At 42.5% G+C, this 16,675-nt stretch overlaps 1 pseudogene; it reads left to right on the top strand.

Annotated features, from left to right (window-relative positions):
* The first annotated feature begins 14,637 nt into the window (after positions 1–14,637).
* Positions 14,638–14,749, top strand: LOC114233737 (U4 spliceosomal RNA; annotated as a pseudogene).
* Positions 14,750–16,675: the final 1,926 nt, after the last annotated feature.

Genomic DNA, 16,675 nt, shown 5'->3' with positions numbered 1-16,675 from the left:
ATCAGGCTCAGAGGATAGCCATCCAAGAGTGATACCCAAGTCATACCACTGAACTCCACTAGTGGAAATGCCAGTGCTATGGCCACTGGGCTCAGGCATCTCTGCCCACGCTACTGATGCTGGGCACAGGATTTTAAACTAGGAGCCCCGACATGCCACAGCTAACTTTGACAAATATATTTTTATTGATTTCAGATAGGATGGGAGAGAGAGAGAGAGAGAGAGAGAGATCAATGATAAGAGAGAATCATTGAATGGCTACCTCCTGCATGCCCCACACTGGGGATCAAGCCTGCAACCCGGGCATATGCCCTGACTGGGAATCGAACTGTGACCTCCTGGTTCATAGGTCGATACCCAATCAACTGAGCCATACCAGCCAGGACAGCACCTCCTTCTTTACGGTATTTGCTTCCAAACTGACATCTTACAGCTAGTTGCCACACCCAGTAGTCACTGAATATGCTGCATCAGAAAATTTAAAGTGCCCTTAGACAAATTGACTTCTTAAAATTCCAAAATATATCAAAAATATTAAAATATAGCACATCTGTTCTCAATGGGAGGTATATTAGGGAGGAAGCAGTCAATAGGCTATTGATGTAGTCGGAGTCACAGTAAATGAGGAAAAGGCCATTGTGAAATACTGCCAGGAGGCCCCCTCCAATGCCATTCCAAATATTGAGGGCTATCATGGCTCAACCTATCATTCTGGTGGCCACGGGGACATGTATCCCCCAAGTAGTCTGCTTGAGAAGAGCATGGTGACATGCTGAGGCTGGCATGGGAACACTGTGTGGTCTTGGGCCTTCCTTTTGGTTTTGGGTTTTCTCTTCTGCAAAGTGGAAATCATGAGATGGAATAGGCAACGCCTTTAGTTCAGAGCCTGGTACGTAGTAGACCCTGACTGCCAGTTTCCGAAATGCATCATTCATGATATCAAGTCTTCTATGCAAAAAGAACTCAGTCATTAAAGAAAATGTCAGATGTCAGGAACAGCAAATGCAGAATCTCAAGAACATGGAAGAGATCGGTTTGTTCTCAATGGCCTGTGATGCTCTAGTCTAGAGAGATGATTTCAGGAGGATGGCAGGGGGAAGGTTAGGAAGGTTGGCAGGGAAGACACAGCCAAAAGAAAAGTAACAGAATCCCATCGGCACTCAAAGACACAGCGCCTGGACTGGATGCAATGTGGAGGACAGTTTGGTGGGGACTGAGACCGAATCCTAGGGCAGGATGTCGAAGGTCTCTACTAGGCTTATGGCAGGACAGAGAAGTGAAAGAAGTGAGAAAAGTAAGAGATGGCCCAAACAAGACAGGATAAATGATTGAGTGTGAGGGTTGGGGACAGAAAAGGCTCCAAGACAGTGGTTCTCACCCTTGGCTGTTCTAGAATCAGCTGGAGAGCTTTTACAAATCCTGATGCCATATAAACAATCAAGAAATTTGATTTCTTATATTGTAATAGTGAACAAAAAGACAAAATGTCTAGGAATTTAAAGGTACAAGGAACTCGGATGACTAGAACAAGTAAGGAGGCTTAACATTGCTTCACTGAATTTCATTTCCTCTTAGTTGTAAATGCAATCCAACTAAAAATAATGCATTAAAAAAAGGCTGATTCTAACATTCATACAAAAAAGTAAAGAAGACTATCACCCAAAATTCTGCAAACGAAGGAAAATAACTTTGTTCATTTGCTAAGAAAGACTAAAAACACAAATGTCATAAATGACCCATAAAAAAGTTTCTATTAATCAAAGTCAAAAGATAACCTAGACAAAAACATATATCAGATACAAAAGGCTCATTTTCCTACTAGATAAAGAGCTTCTTCAAATTAATAAGAAAGAGAAATTAAGAACCCTTTGGTAAAGGATACAGAAAGTTCACAGGAAAAGAACAAATAGCTGTTTGATGTATGAAAAGATGATTAACATCACTCAGAATAGTAAAAATGAAGATTTTAAATATACCATGTTTTACTCAGCAGCTTGGCAAAAATCTATATATGTAAAAGCGTAAGTAGCCATTAGACCAAACGACTGGAATAACCAGTCGACCAGTCACTATGATGCACACTGACCACCAGGGGGAAGACACTCAATGCAGGAGCTGCCCCCTGGTGGTCAATGCACTCCCACAGCCAACCTCCCATGACCTGCCAACCTCGCCCCATTCCTCCCCCAGGCTGGTCCCTCCCCTCAACCGACAGTCCCCAATCCTGACTGGGCGAGATGACCCCGATCAGCCCAGATCACCCGCCAGGCTTAGGGACCCAACCCGTGCACAAATTCGTACACCAAGCCTCTAGTCAAATAATAATAATTCACCTTACCTTACCTGGGGGAAGGAGATACTCTTTCTCCCAACACGTTGTTGATGGGAGAACACTGCCTCCATGAGATCAATTAGACACTCTCTATCAATTACAAGTACACCTGCCTGTTGACCCTGAGATCCCATTTTTCTTAGTATACCTACATATGCTGTGTCAGGTTATTCACTAGGGCGTTGTTTGCCATAGCAAGGCTGGGACCAACCTAAATCATATCATTTGGGGACTGGTTAAATAGGGGAAAGCACATCCATGCAATGGAATAACTTGGCTGCATATTTTTTTAAAAGCTCTGTAAATATTAGTATGGAATGATCTCCCAGATACAGTTAAGTCAAAAACACAAGATACTGAAGAGTATGCATATACAGTCATCATTAGTGTATAAAAAGAAACTGAAGATAAAACAAGCATATACCTGTGAATAGTCATAAACTTTCCTCTAGGTAGAGGAACTGGGTGACTGGGAGTCAGGCATGGGGAAGAGACTTGGTCCTATAGTCTTTTTTTACGAGGTGCAAGTATCATTTAGTCACACACAAAAAAATGAAATAAAATTAAGAAAAGCACCTACTCATGTAAAGACAACACAATAGATTGGAAAGGACATAGGGTTAGACACCTGAATCCACCAAAAATTTAAAGTTAAAAAATGATGATGCCCAGGGCACACCTCCAGTCCAATTACATCAGTGTGTCTGGGGTGGGACCTAGGAGTCAGTATTTGTTAAAGCTTCCTGGTGACTCTAATGTGCATCCAATGGTAAAAATCGCAGCTGTAGTATGACTCTGGGTGTTTTGGCTTCAGTCTTGGGGCTTAACCTGTGTCAGTCTTAGCGTCTAAATCTGACTCTTCCTCGGGCTAAGCACCAGCTTAATCCCCTTGCCTTTGTCTGATTTTTTTTTTTTCCTGTTCCTGACTCAGCAGCATCTGGTCCTTATCTTTGTAGTGGCCTCCTCCCTCCCCTCTCCAACAGCAGGAGTTGTTTTTATGAACTTGCCAAAAACCCAACTAAACTTCCTAACCGCCTGTCACTTCAATACTTCGATGATAGGAAATGTGTTACGGTACTTACAATAAAGAAGGCACTTGTCCCAGCAGAAATGACTGAAGGCCCTGTCTCTCTGTGCCACCCTTTCCTGATGACTTCAGTTCGCATGGTTTCAGGTGCCAGGAGCAGAACAATCCAGCTCCAGCAATAAAGGTATTTGTTGTTTCAAATGAAAAGCTTCCTGGGGGTGGGCCAGGCTGCAGGCTAGGTGAGTCAGGGCTCTAGCCCTTCTTTCCGAAGAATCTCCTGGCCCTGCCTTGCTCCTGAGTCAGCTTCATCTTCATGCTGACAGTGAGATGGCTGCAACATGTCTAGATTTCACCCACAAACTACAAGATCCAGAGAAAGGATAAAATTGTCTCCTCCTCAGTTTCTCCCTTAGCAGGAAAAAACATTTTCTAAAACTCCTCAATAGCCTTCTTTTCCCTGGATCTTATTGGCCAAATTGTCATATACCCATTCTAGCACAGTTATCTAGAAAGATGAATGGGATTATCATGGTTGGTTACACTGTGATTCTCAACTGGGGCGATTTTGCCTCTCAGGAGACATTTGACAGTTTCTAGAGACAGTTGTGGTTGTTTCAACTGGAATCAGGGGTGCTACTGGCAGAGATGTGACGCACATCCTATAATACATAAGACACCTCCTCACAAAGAATTATCCAGCCCAAAATGTTGAGTGTCAAGATGGAGACATCCTGGCTTAGATTAATCAGAACCCACCTCTAGATTTGAGGTCATTTGGTAGATCCTAAACAATATCAGGTTTTTTCAGGGAGAAGAGATGACAGCCAACAATGTCCCCTATATTACTGTTTCATAGGTGCGGGGGTCTAGCATCTGCCTCCTGCAGAGTAATCCAGATGGGGAAGTTAAAAATTGGTCTAACCCGGCCCATGTGGCTCAGTAGTTGAACATTGACCTACGCACCAGGAGGTCGCTGGTTCTATTCCCGGTCAGGGCACATGCCCAGGTTCTGGGTTTGATTCCCAGCAGTGAGGGAGGGGAACATGCAGGAGGCAGTCAATCAATGTAAATGTTTCTCTCATTGATGTTTCTATATCTCTCTCCCTCTCCATTCCTCTCTCTCTAAAAATCAATAGAAAATGTTTAAAAAAAATTAATGGTCTCTAATCCAATAGATTACATGGATCTATAGTCCCAGGACTCAATAAGGCTAACATTCTTGATTTAATATTTATAATTTTGCAGAACTAGAAGGCTGGCACTCAAAATGACCATAGGACACTTATTCATTTGAAAGCCAAGAGCATAACAAATTTGCTTCTCTAAATCTTGAGAGAGAGAGAGAGAGAGAGAGAGAGAGAGAGAGAGAGAGAGAGAGAGAGAAAGTGTGATCTTACTATTGTTAGGATTTTAGCCATTGGGGAAAATGCGAAGTTTTCTGCTCCCACTTGCAACATTGGTGGGTATTTCCAGGAGACATGGGAGTTCAAGGAGTCAAGATTAAAGTATCAGTTGAAACATCCAGAAGAATAATATATCCCTGTTCTTTGTTTTTTGCTGATACAGTTATTTATTTAATATCTCTTTAACCGAAAAACAAAACCATTAATTACAAATACCAACTTTTACGGGAAAGTGCAGGGTTGACATGCCATCCCAGGAATTATGTACCTGTGTAGATTTCTGGTTATCAGGCCTCTGAAAATACCTTAAAAACATGCCCACAGACTTTGGTGTCATCAGGACTCAGCCTCCCACCTCCTGTGAATGGCAGCTGGTTTCCATGCCAACATGACCCTGTCCCAGAGTTCTGTTCTAAAACTTAAAGTAGGGTTAATTCATTCTATGGCTCACATCCTTATATATTATGATTATTAGCTGTGGTAATAATTAGTTCTCACCTCTTAACATTTCTAGTTTTCCCTCTAAGTTCATGTATGATTACATAACCCTGTCCCTTTAAATTTAGATGTGACTTGCTTTGGTCAATGAAAACTCCAGCAAGTGTACACAAAATGTTGGGCTTTGACCACATGGAAGCACAGACACAGAGCCTCTGTCAACCTGTAGTGGACAAATAGTATAAGCAAGAAAAACCTTTGTAGCTCTAAGCCACTAAGATTTAAGGTCATTTATTGCAGTAATATATCCTGACAATTCCCAACATGTTGGCTTCCCCCCAATCTTTTGTTTCTCCCTACTTCTCCTCCCTATGTTGCCCCAAGTTTGCTCTCCTCCATCTAATTTTGGACTTCTCTTCACATCCCAATATCTACAGTGTGCCTTCTGGAGCCCCAATTTTGAGCCCAAGAACTCCCCCTGCATCCTCAGCTTCTCCACAGAACCTGGCCTTCATTCCTGGGTCTTACCTGCCTCTCCTCTAGAGGTTTCTCCTCCCACAAAGTCCACCCTGAGTGCTGGGAGGTGAGATTAGTATTTCCAGATCAACGCTGCTTCTGCCCCTGAGTAAGAGTCCTTTAAGACTCACGACCTCACCCTCGCTGGTTTGGCTCAGTGGATAGAACATCAGCCTGTGGACTGAAGGGTCCCGGGTTCGATTCTGGTCAAGGGTACATGCCTGGGTTGCGGGCTCGATCCCCAGTAGCGGGCATGCAGGAGGCAGCTTATCAATGATTCTCTCTCATCATTGATGTTTCTCTCTCTCTCCCTCTCTCTGAAATCAATAAAAATGTATTAAAATTAAAAAAATAAAATAAAGACTCATGCCCTCCAGCTGGATCACCCCAGTTCTTTTCTCATTTTACTGGTACCTGGTCACATCTTCTCTTTCACTGCCCCCTTGGGCACCTGGATCATAGTTTCCTGTCTTCTACAAGTCCTGCCAAATCCCGGCTGACTTCAGTGACCTATGGACAGCTATCAAACATCCTGGCCTTATAGCTTCTTGACCTTTCCAAACCCAGGGACCTTCACCCTCTTTGTACTCTGGTCACTCTCTCCGAGGCTGCATTCCTAAATCATGTCACCACTCAGAACTGCTTCCCTTCTGCAGTCAAAGCTGTGATGACCACTGTGGAGGGACAATGAGATGACTGAGTAGGTTGAGCTACACTGGATCCTAAGCAACCTTCCACTTCCCACAGTACATATGTCTGAGAGCAGAGGTTCTCAAATTTTAATGATTTATTATAATCGGGGATCTTGTTAAAAGACAGACTCTGGTTAAGTAGGTCTGGAGTGCCCTGGCCAGTTTGGCTCAGTGGATAGAGCATTGGCCTGTGGACTACAGGGTCCCAGGTTCTACTACAAGGTCCCAGGTTCTATTCCCAGTGAGGGCACATGCCTGGGTTTGTAGGCTCAATCCCCTGTAGGGGGTGTGCAGGAGGCAGCCGATTGATGACTCTCTCATCATTGATGTTTCTCTCTCTCTCCCTCTCCCTTCCTCTCTGAAATCAATATATATATATATATATATATATATATATATATATATATATATATATATTTTTTTAAGGTAGATCTGGAATGAGACCTGAGACTCTGCATTTCTTTTTTTTTTTTTAATTTCTTTATTGATTAAGGTGTCACATATTTGTCCTCATCCCCCCATTCCCATCCCACCCCTCTCCCCACGCATGCCCCAAACCCCTGTTGAACTTAACCATTGGATAGGCTTATATGCATGCATACAGGTCCTTTGGTTGAACTCTCCCCCTCCCCCCCACCCTCCCCCTACCCTCCCCTATCCTCCCTCTGAGGCCCGATAGTCCGATCGATGCCTCCTTGCTTCTGGTTCTGTTCTTGTTCCTCAGTCTATGTTGTTCATCATTTCCCCTAGATGAGCGAGATCATATGTCACTAGATATATACTAATAAGAACTGAATGTGAGACGAGCAATAATAGTTATGCTGACAGGCAAATGAATCAATCTGTAGCGAGCTTCCCCCTGGACCAACAGTTCTTTTGAGACCCAATTTCAATGTCCAGTAGTTCCTTATGTGTACATGTCAGCACTGACCCCTCAGCTCTGGATGGTGGACAAATGGTGGTAATGGAGGTCCGACTCCCTCTGGTTTGGTCTCGGCCGAACCCAGGGGCACGGCGTCACCCAGACTAAGGGGCACGTGGCCTCACCCTTACCCAAGGGGCGCGTGGTCACACCTGGGCCTGGGACCCAGCCTCACCCGGATGGATCCAGGGGCGCACGGCCTCACCCGGACCCAGGATCTGGCTTCACCCGTACCCAGGGACGCTTGGCCTCTCCCAGACCCAGGGGCACGTGGCCTCACCCGGGCCTAGGTGCACGAGGCCTCATCCGGATCCAGGGACACATGGTCGCACCCGGACCCAGGGCCTGCATTTCTAATAAGCTCCGAGGTGATGGCCATACCTCTAATCCATGGAACTTATTTTGAATGATAAGGAGCTAAGTGTCCATGAGACCCTAGCTGCCCTGTGCTTTCTGTTCGTCCTGTGAGAAGAGCCCATCGCTACCTCAGTCCCCATGGAACCTGCCCAACAACTAGAGACCTAACTCAAGGAGTCCAGTTAACTGTGGGTTCTGCCTGGCCTCTTACATTTTGACCTTTAATTTTTTAAAGGACCTCAGATATAAATTGCTATTCTTCAATGCAAAGCACAATGTCATTCACCCATGAAAGTTCCCTCTGTTTGCACTTTATTTCTTTTCATTTTCATTTTCTTAAACCATTCAACCCTGATTCCTAAAATTTTTTCCTCCCCAGCCCTTGTCATAGGCCAGCACTATAATACATTTGATATAAGTTCTTAAATATGCAGATTTTCACTCTTGTAAAATGAGTTTTGTACGCTTATGTTTTTAAATTACATAAGTGATGTGCAATTAAAAAAAAAAGCATGAGTCCTTCCTATGTGGGCTTGTGTGGCTTCTCCTACAAGGTGGCTGGGATTCCTCTCTCTCTCTCTCTCTCTCTCTCTCTCTCTCTCTCTATATATATATATATATATATATATATATACACATATATATATATATATACACACACACACACACACACACACACAATGCACCCCTTTTTATTTGAACCAGTCCCAGTGAGTCTCTGCTTCTTATGACCAAAATAACCTGAGGAACTCACTACCCTGTGAGGTGGTTGTGAGACTTAACTGAGAACAGGATGTGGTGTCTAGACTTCCCCGGCCCATTGCTCCTTAAGTGTTAGATTATTGTGGTTGGCAAAGGCTGAATGAAGACTGATTTGGGCCAGGATTAAGGATTCAGTCCCCATAGGGCCAGTTCATTTTGCCAGATATCAAGAGCATCCCTAACACTAGCCTAAAATCTTGATATAACCCCTTTAACATAATGATAGAAGTTAAAGAGTTTAAAACATGCAGCCAGACTTTATTAAACATACAGACCAGTGGGCAGAGTAAAAAGCCCAGACACAGATCCAGAGACACATAAGGGTTTAGTATATGCTTAATGAAGTTCTTCAAAGAGGCAAGGAAAAGACAGATTGACTAATAAATGGTATTGGAACATCAGGGTGGCCATCTGCGAAGAAAAATTATTTTGGATTCTTATCTTACTGCTTATAACAAAATAAATTCCAAACTCCATGTAAAAGCATTAAATTATATGAAAAAGTCATGGGAGAATTTTGGTAATAACTTCCAACTAAAGCTTTTCTAAGCATCACACAAAAACCCAGATGACTCCAATGAAAGATGAATTTAGCTACATTAAAATATTTTTAATTCCTCAAGATAAACCCACCATAAATAAACTTCCTTAAAATATAAATAATTTTTACAAAGCACTAAGAAAAAGACCATTGTCCCATTTGGAAAAAAAAAGGGGGGGGGCAAGACTATGAATAATTCATAGAAAAGAAAATATAAATGTTCTAAATGAATAAAAATATACTCAGGATCCCTTATAATAAGAAAAATTAAAATTACAATGGCAATGCATTGTTCAGCTCAGAGATGGGCAACATTGAAAGATTTTGGAAATTATACTGACAAAAATATATGGAAACAAGCACTCTCATAAGTTTCTCCATTGTGCAATTGACAAATCTTTATTAAATTAAAAATAAGCCTGCCCTTTGATTTCTAAGAATGTATTCACAAATGTATTTAAATATGTGTGAAATTACATACATCATTTCATTAATGTGAATTGTGATATGTCCAAATAATGCAAAACTGTGCAGCTATAAAAAGTTGTAAAGCTATTAGATTATTGATGCAGAACATATTCAGAGAAAAGAGCAAGACACAGAGCAATGTAAGTGGGGGGAGGCGAAGAAGCGTGAAAACACTAGCATATGCAGGTTTGTAAGTGCCTAGACATCTCAGGAAGGTTACACAAGAAACTGACAGAGGGGAAGTGGGGACAGTGTGGGCATTGGAGGGAGACCTAACATTTCGTGTTTACCTTTTTATATCCATTGAATATTCTAGTATGTGCATTATTATAAAATGAAATAAAATTTTAAATAACAATAATAAATATTATCAAATGCTACCAGTTTTCCCAGCAGAAACTTGGGTATCCACTGAGTTATAGTCCTAATTTCTGTTGACTGTATATGTGAACAAGCAAAAAAAGGGAAATTTAAAAAGGAAGTAGAAAGAGACTAGAGAGAGAATGTATTGTTTTTTTTCTGAGGTTTGGTTTCTCCAGGCACTTGGAGATGAAGTAATGCCTGCTTTCTCAAACAGGAGCATGAGAAATGGCTCCCCCTCCCTCTGAGAGAGAGCTACATGTAGCCTCAGAGAGTGGGTGCCAGGTCTCAGATATGACACACTGATCGGTGAGAGCCAGTGGAGGTTGGGGGCAGGGGCTCTTCAGCCAAGACAGTCAGCAAGGCCAGGGGAAAGACATGAGCACAGGGGTTGTTGGTTCCACAGTCACAACCCAGGTCAAGGGCCAAAATGCCTGAGACCCCTCTGGAACGCAGTGACCAAAAGAAATGGCAGCCTGCTGGCATGGAGAAGGAAGTACCCAAAACATAAATAAGTAGCAGAGGCAGAACACATCGGCTTGAGAGGGCAAAGAATATCAGGGTATGGAGTAGGAAAGGAAGAGGAGAGAGAAAGGCAGAGTTTCAGCGTGGCCGAGGTAGAGACTACCAATCTCTATTTTGTGTGTCTGATGATCATATCAAGAGATAATCTTCAACTAATATTGCGCAGGTTGAGTTCACACTCAGGGTAATGATAGTGTGTTAATATTTATCCCCACTTAGAGAACGCTCAGCACACAGTTCTAAGAGCTTGGACAGATGGGACTCTCAGAGAGAAACACTCAGCATGTCAAGCTCCAAGTTTTCTCAATATTGATACCAGGCAGCTGTTTAATTCTTCCTTGCCCAGCCCTGTAGGACCCTGTCCCCTTTGCTCTTTAGATATTCATTCATTCATTCATTCATTCATTCCATGAGGATTCATTAACTGCCTATTATGCCAAGCACTATATCAAACCCAGAGAGACAGTGGTTAATGTGATAGATATGATCCTACCTCCATGGAGCCTATGGTTTAGGGAAGACACAGACAGTTAAAAAGTATAAACCCAAATAAATATATTACATGCTATGAGGGAGGAAATGTGCCCTGTGAGAAGCCGGCAGTCCAGTTTAGATTGTGTGATCAGGAACAAGGGTTTTCTCGATGCACAGGCACAGACATCGCACACAGAAAACTGTGCATGGCAGAGCTGGGCCACAATGACTTCCAGGAGAGGGAAAGGCATGTCCAAAGGCACCAGAATAGCAAACACTTCGGCACAGAGAAGCCACTGCTAGAAATACAAAATAGAGGCAACATAGAGGAAGCGGCGGGGGGCGGGGGGCGGGGTGCGGGGAATGAGGCTCAGATTCATGGAGAATGTGGAAGGCCATGAGAGGAAGGTGGGATTTTTATTTTAAATTCGATTGGAAGGTTCAAGGGTACCAAGCAGGTGAGTAACATGGTTCAATGTATACATATATTTAAGACACTTTGGCTGATGTCTGGAGCATGGATTAGAAGAGAGCAGAATAAGAAGTGGTGTCCTAACGGTTTTGGCTCAGTGGATAAAGCATTGGCCTGTGGACCAAAGGGTCCCAGTTTCAATTCCAGTTAAGGGCACGTACCTTGGTTGCAGGTTCCTCCCTGGCCCGGGGCCCTGGTCAGGACTCGTGCAGGAGGCAACCAATCGATGTGTTTCTCTCACATCGATGTTTCTCTCTGTCTTTCCCTCTCTCTTCAACTATCCCTAAAAATCAATGGGAAAATATCCTCGGGTGAGAATTAACAAAAAAGAAGAAGAAAAAGAAGAGGAGGAAGAAGAGGAGGAGGAGGAGGAGGAGGAAGAGAAGGAGGAGGAGGAGGAGGAGGAGGAGGAGGAGGAGGAGAGGAAGGGGGAGAAGGAGGAACAGAGGGAAGAGGAGAAGGAAGAGGAGGAGGAGGAGGAGAGGAAGGGGGAGGAGGAGGAACAGAGGGAAGAGGAGGAGGAGGAGGAGAGGAAGGGGGAGGAGGAGGAGGAGAGGGAAGAGGAGAGGGAAGAGGAGGAAGGGGAGGGAAGATGAGGAGGAAGAAGAGGTAACCAGTTAAGAGATCACAGAGTCAGCCAGGCAAAACATGAAGGTGACTTGGCAAATGACGGTGGCTACAGAAAGAGAGAACAATGGATGGAATCAAGACATGTTTACAGATTGAGCTGACAATAATTGCTGGTAGATTGGGTGTGAGAGATAAAGAATGACTCCAAGTTTCTTAAGCCAATGGGTAGTACCATTTATTGAGACAGGGGAATATGCGGAGATCAGATTTAGTGGTTAGGCCCAGAGTTACATTTTCCACATGCTAAACTAGAATGCTCATGATCATTTAAGTGGCGATGACAAGTAGACAGCTGGTTCTATGACTTTTTCTTTGTATCAGAGATCTGACCGAAAATAAAGTATGGGAGTTGTCAGCATAAGTTTGCATTTAAAGCCTTGGGTAAGGATGAACCCCAAGTTGGGGGTAGGAGAAGTATGGACAAAGAAGCTTTATTTTCAAACGTGCTTAAAATTTTCAGTCTCCCACATATGTGGACCACATCACATGACGTTTTTCCTGAGCAGCTGGGAGCATGTTCTCGCCTTCATCTTTAACAGAACAAGACAGTGAAGCTAACTTCTCTCCTTACCAGCAGGTGTTGCACCAACTTGGTGTTTGTGGTGTCCTGGGCTGGAGTAGAATGAAGGCCTTGTTTCCCAGCCTCTCGGCTCTCACATATGTGTGAATCCTCAATTTATTCTCTACTTCTGATTCTGGTTCTAGCCACACCTTGAGTCAAAGGCCCTTTCATTGTTTCAGGGCATAATAATCTTACATTCTAAGATTTCAGAATGGATGCAGAACAAGGACCGTGAAGGCATGCAGGATTTGTTTGTTCTTCTTAACTCTTCAGTTTGTCTGGTTGCAACATATCCTGGGCTCAGGGAGAACTGAAACGCCAACAGTGTTGCTTACTAAGGGTATGTCAACATCTCTCTGTGGATCTGACATTTGTATTTTTTCTTCAATTGAGAGGATTTGGTTGAGCTTGTTTGTCCCATCCAATATGGCTCCCCTGTACTGAGTTAGGTTTTTCTCCGATCCACCTCTCAGTGGGTCGAGCTCCATGATGTCCAATCTGTACCTAGTTGCCTTTGGTATCGATAATGATCCCCGGTGCAGTCCGTCATTATAATAGAAACAAGGTAAGTTTCACTCAGTGTACAGGCCTGAGCCACTATAATAGGATGCAGCCCCTATTTGAGTGTTCTCGTCTCAGAAAAAGCTGAGGATACACCCCCATGTAGAGCATTGACTTGGCCTGGTTCTACCTTTGAGGCTGTTGCTACAACTCATCCTCATCTGAAGGTGCCAGAGTATGAATCTCCAGTCTGGTCAGACTGTAAAGTAACAAGACTGGTGACTTAGAGAGACCTTCAAGATGTGGAAAATTACTCTCTTTAACTGCCTCATAGAATCTTTCATTGGGGTGTCAGCTGCTCTATTATACAACTCCTATCTGAAAATCTCTACATGCATTTTATTTCTCTCAAACTTGAGAAAAAAAATGTAGGAGAATTTCTGAACATTCCTTATATATCTCTTAATTTTGAGCTGGGCATTTGGGTCCAAGTAAATAAGATTGATTCAGTTTTATAAAATTTCAAGTTAGTGCCCTAGCTGGGTTTGCTCAGTGGTTAGAGCTTTGGCTGGAAGACTGAAGGGTCCCTGGTTTGATTCTAGTCAAGGGCATGTACCTTGATTGCAGGCTGGATCCCCATTGCCGGTTGGGGCAGGTGTGAGAGGCAACCAATCAATGTGCCTCTCTCACATCGATGCTGCTCTCTCTCTCTTTCCCCCTCCCTCAAGTCTCTCTAAAAATCAATGGGAGAAATATCCTCAGGTGATGATTAACAAAAAATAAATAAATAAATTTCAAGTTAGTAAGGAATCTGAGAACTTTGAGATAAAACAAATCAAAGTAGCTTGAAGAGCCGATCAGTGACGAATCATTAAACTAACAGTGTGCAAACAAGTTGAACATCCCTTTAGAATTTCAAATAGCTAGCAGTCAGATCTTTGAGACATTGTAAAGAATGTCAGTGTAATAGAGGTTTGACCTTTTCTGTTAACTGGAAAAGTCACCTGTGCATTACGGATCCAATGGAAAAAAGAGGGAGTGAAGGAAATTGTCATCATGATCAGAGCCATGTCGTGTTAAGAGGCAATTCTCCACAGTTCTCAGGCATTTCTTCATATCTTGGGGACAGACACCACTGTGCCTTTATTCCACACTATCTTTTTTTAAATGTCAGTATAGCAAACAGTCTTGGAAGATAGAAATAGCACATCCCTCCAAAGCACGGGCAAATTTGTTTACTGTTTGGTATAATAAAGATAGTGTATCCCTTCAGGCCAAAGTTCAGGTAGGCTTACGGCCCATTAGAAAAGACCCTGAACTTGGGATTCTTCTCTTATAATGTAACCAACTACTCATGTATACATTACCTGTCTCTTTCATGTTACCCTGTATGTACTCATACACATGCTTTGTACCTGGCATTAGCAGATTCCCAGTAAATACATGTTGCTTTATGGAACTCAAGAATCATTCCTTCTGTTTTTCCCTGCCTTTCCACTCAATACTATAAATTCCTGATGTACCACATCATCTCTGGTTCTTAACTCATGCTCTTTTAAGAAATATTGAAATAAACATTTTCTAAGTATTTCATGTACATACAACTTTGTATCTGAAGACAATACATTGTCTTTTCTAAAACATTTATCTCTCTCAGCTTTGCACAGTGGCAGTATCGTAGCCAATGAGGTTTATCCGAGGCGCGATTGTTGCTAATTGAAAACTTTTCCCAATGCCCTGCCATGATGACTTGAAAAAATTAAATAAAATAAAATAAAAATAAAACATTTATCTCTGGACTGTGGATCAATCAAATGAATGTTGAAATTGCAGGGTGTGATCCCAGGTCTTAGAGTAGAGAGGAAGCCTGTGGCTCTATAAATATTTTCTTCTTTCTTCTACGTTCTTTCTCTTGACTGGTCATGATGTATTTAATTTACTATTGAATGTCATTCTGAGTACAGGAAATTAAAATTTTAAATTACTATAATGAATTTTACTGTGTATCTTGATGTTGTGCGATATCAATTATAAATGCACATAAAAACATTTAACACATACATGGAATCACTGAAATCACAGAACTTGTATTTTGTAACTGGTACATGCATGTGTATGTCATTCTTACCAAAACAAAACTAACTCACCTGCTTGTATTTCACTTCCCAATGTATACATATTTCTACCAACACTCGACCTTAGTAAGGAACTATGGGTTGCCCAATCTTTCCCTTTCCTTCCATGTCATCATTTTCAGAGTAAGTGGTTGGCTGACACAGTTAGAAAGGATTTGATAGGGTTCCTTGACTGGTATTTTTTATTAATGCCTTCTTTCTGCACTTGCTACCTGTTGTAGTTGATCAGAAAAGTGTGGCTTCTGGGGCTATAAATGCCCTCACTTACTCAGTTATTGACGTAACTCACTTACCTTGTACTCACTTTAAGTCACATTGAACTCCCACACATCATGAACATGCCAGAATTCTGTGCTCCTGGGGCATCAAAAATGCAATACAATTGAGGCAGCAAGGAATGGTGGGCACACATGTTGCATGTATCTCCTCTGTTCTCATGCATGCTCCATTTGTCCCATTGGATTTCACTTATTAAACACAAGTTCAAACAGAATTATTAAGAATTTCAAGATGCCAAGAGCAGAGCATTAAAGCAAGTGTGGGGTGCTTCTGAGTGTGGGCCCCTGTGTGACTATCCTTGTCACATACCCATGAACCATAGATGTCAGTGATGAGACAAAGTGGCATCATCAGATGGCATGGTCCTCAAAAGAGTTGGTTTCTGAAAAACAAAGGAGACAGTAGAATAGTGATGTGTTAGGAAAGAGTTTGGAGAATAATGATAACTTCTGCTTTCTGGTAAATACCCCAGGAGTGCTGGAAAATATAGTGTACTCTCTGTTTGTAGAATACAAACTTTAATACAGATTTATTAAGTCAACCATGGGATCAGGGAACTTTGAACCCAGATATAGGGTGGATCAACCTCATGATCTGGGTCCTTTGGACATCAAGGATTAGGAAGAAGACCCACAGAGCTCATTGGTAAGACAAGCTAGTACTGCTCCAAAGGAGAGAGGGCTTTAAAAGAGAGTGGAGGAAAATTTTGGAGGAAGAAGATGCTAGAAGAATTCTGACAACCTTCCCCCAACTCCCTAGATGGGAGCTGGTCAATAAACAGCCTCGTGCTCTCCAGAGTGAACCAAATTCTGTTTGCTTGTCTGGAACCTGTTACTATAACCAGGTTCCAGAGATATATTGTAATGGGACTTGAATTCTGAGTTTAGCAGACATTTGAAGTTTTAAATTATAAGCAAGGCCCTGGTCGGGTGGCTCAATTGGTTGGAGTGTCGTCCTGTACACCAAAAGCTGGTGGGTTCAATTCCTGGTCAGGGCGTATACCCAGGTTGTGGATCCCCAGTCAGGTCGTGTATGGGAGACAACCAATAGATGTTTCTCTCTCACATCAATGTCTCTCTCTCTCTCTCTCAAAAGCAATTAAAATTTATTTATTTATTTATGTATTTATTTGGATGAATTTAACTATACTTTTACTTGAAGTTTGGTGGGACTAGCTGGGCTCAGGTCCAGAAGGAAATCTTGCTGTTAGAATTGCCTTGGGACCAGCACAAACTGAGACTTGGAGTTGCTCTGTTGAGATTCTCGTGGTTGTCACCGG

Source organism: Eptesicus fuscus, chromosome 16 (assembly GCF_027574615.1).
Source record: "Eptesicus fuscus isolate TK198812 chromosome 16, DD_ASM_mEF_20220401, whole genome shotgun sequence".
In the NCBI taxonomy this organism is placed as follows: Eukaryota; Metazoa; Chordata; class Mammalia; order Chiroptera; family Vespertilionidae; genus Eptesicus; species Eptesicus fuscus.
Note: the sequence above shows the minus strand (reverse complement) of the source record. Positions and strands in the feature narration are given on the sequence as shown.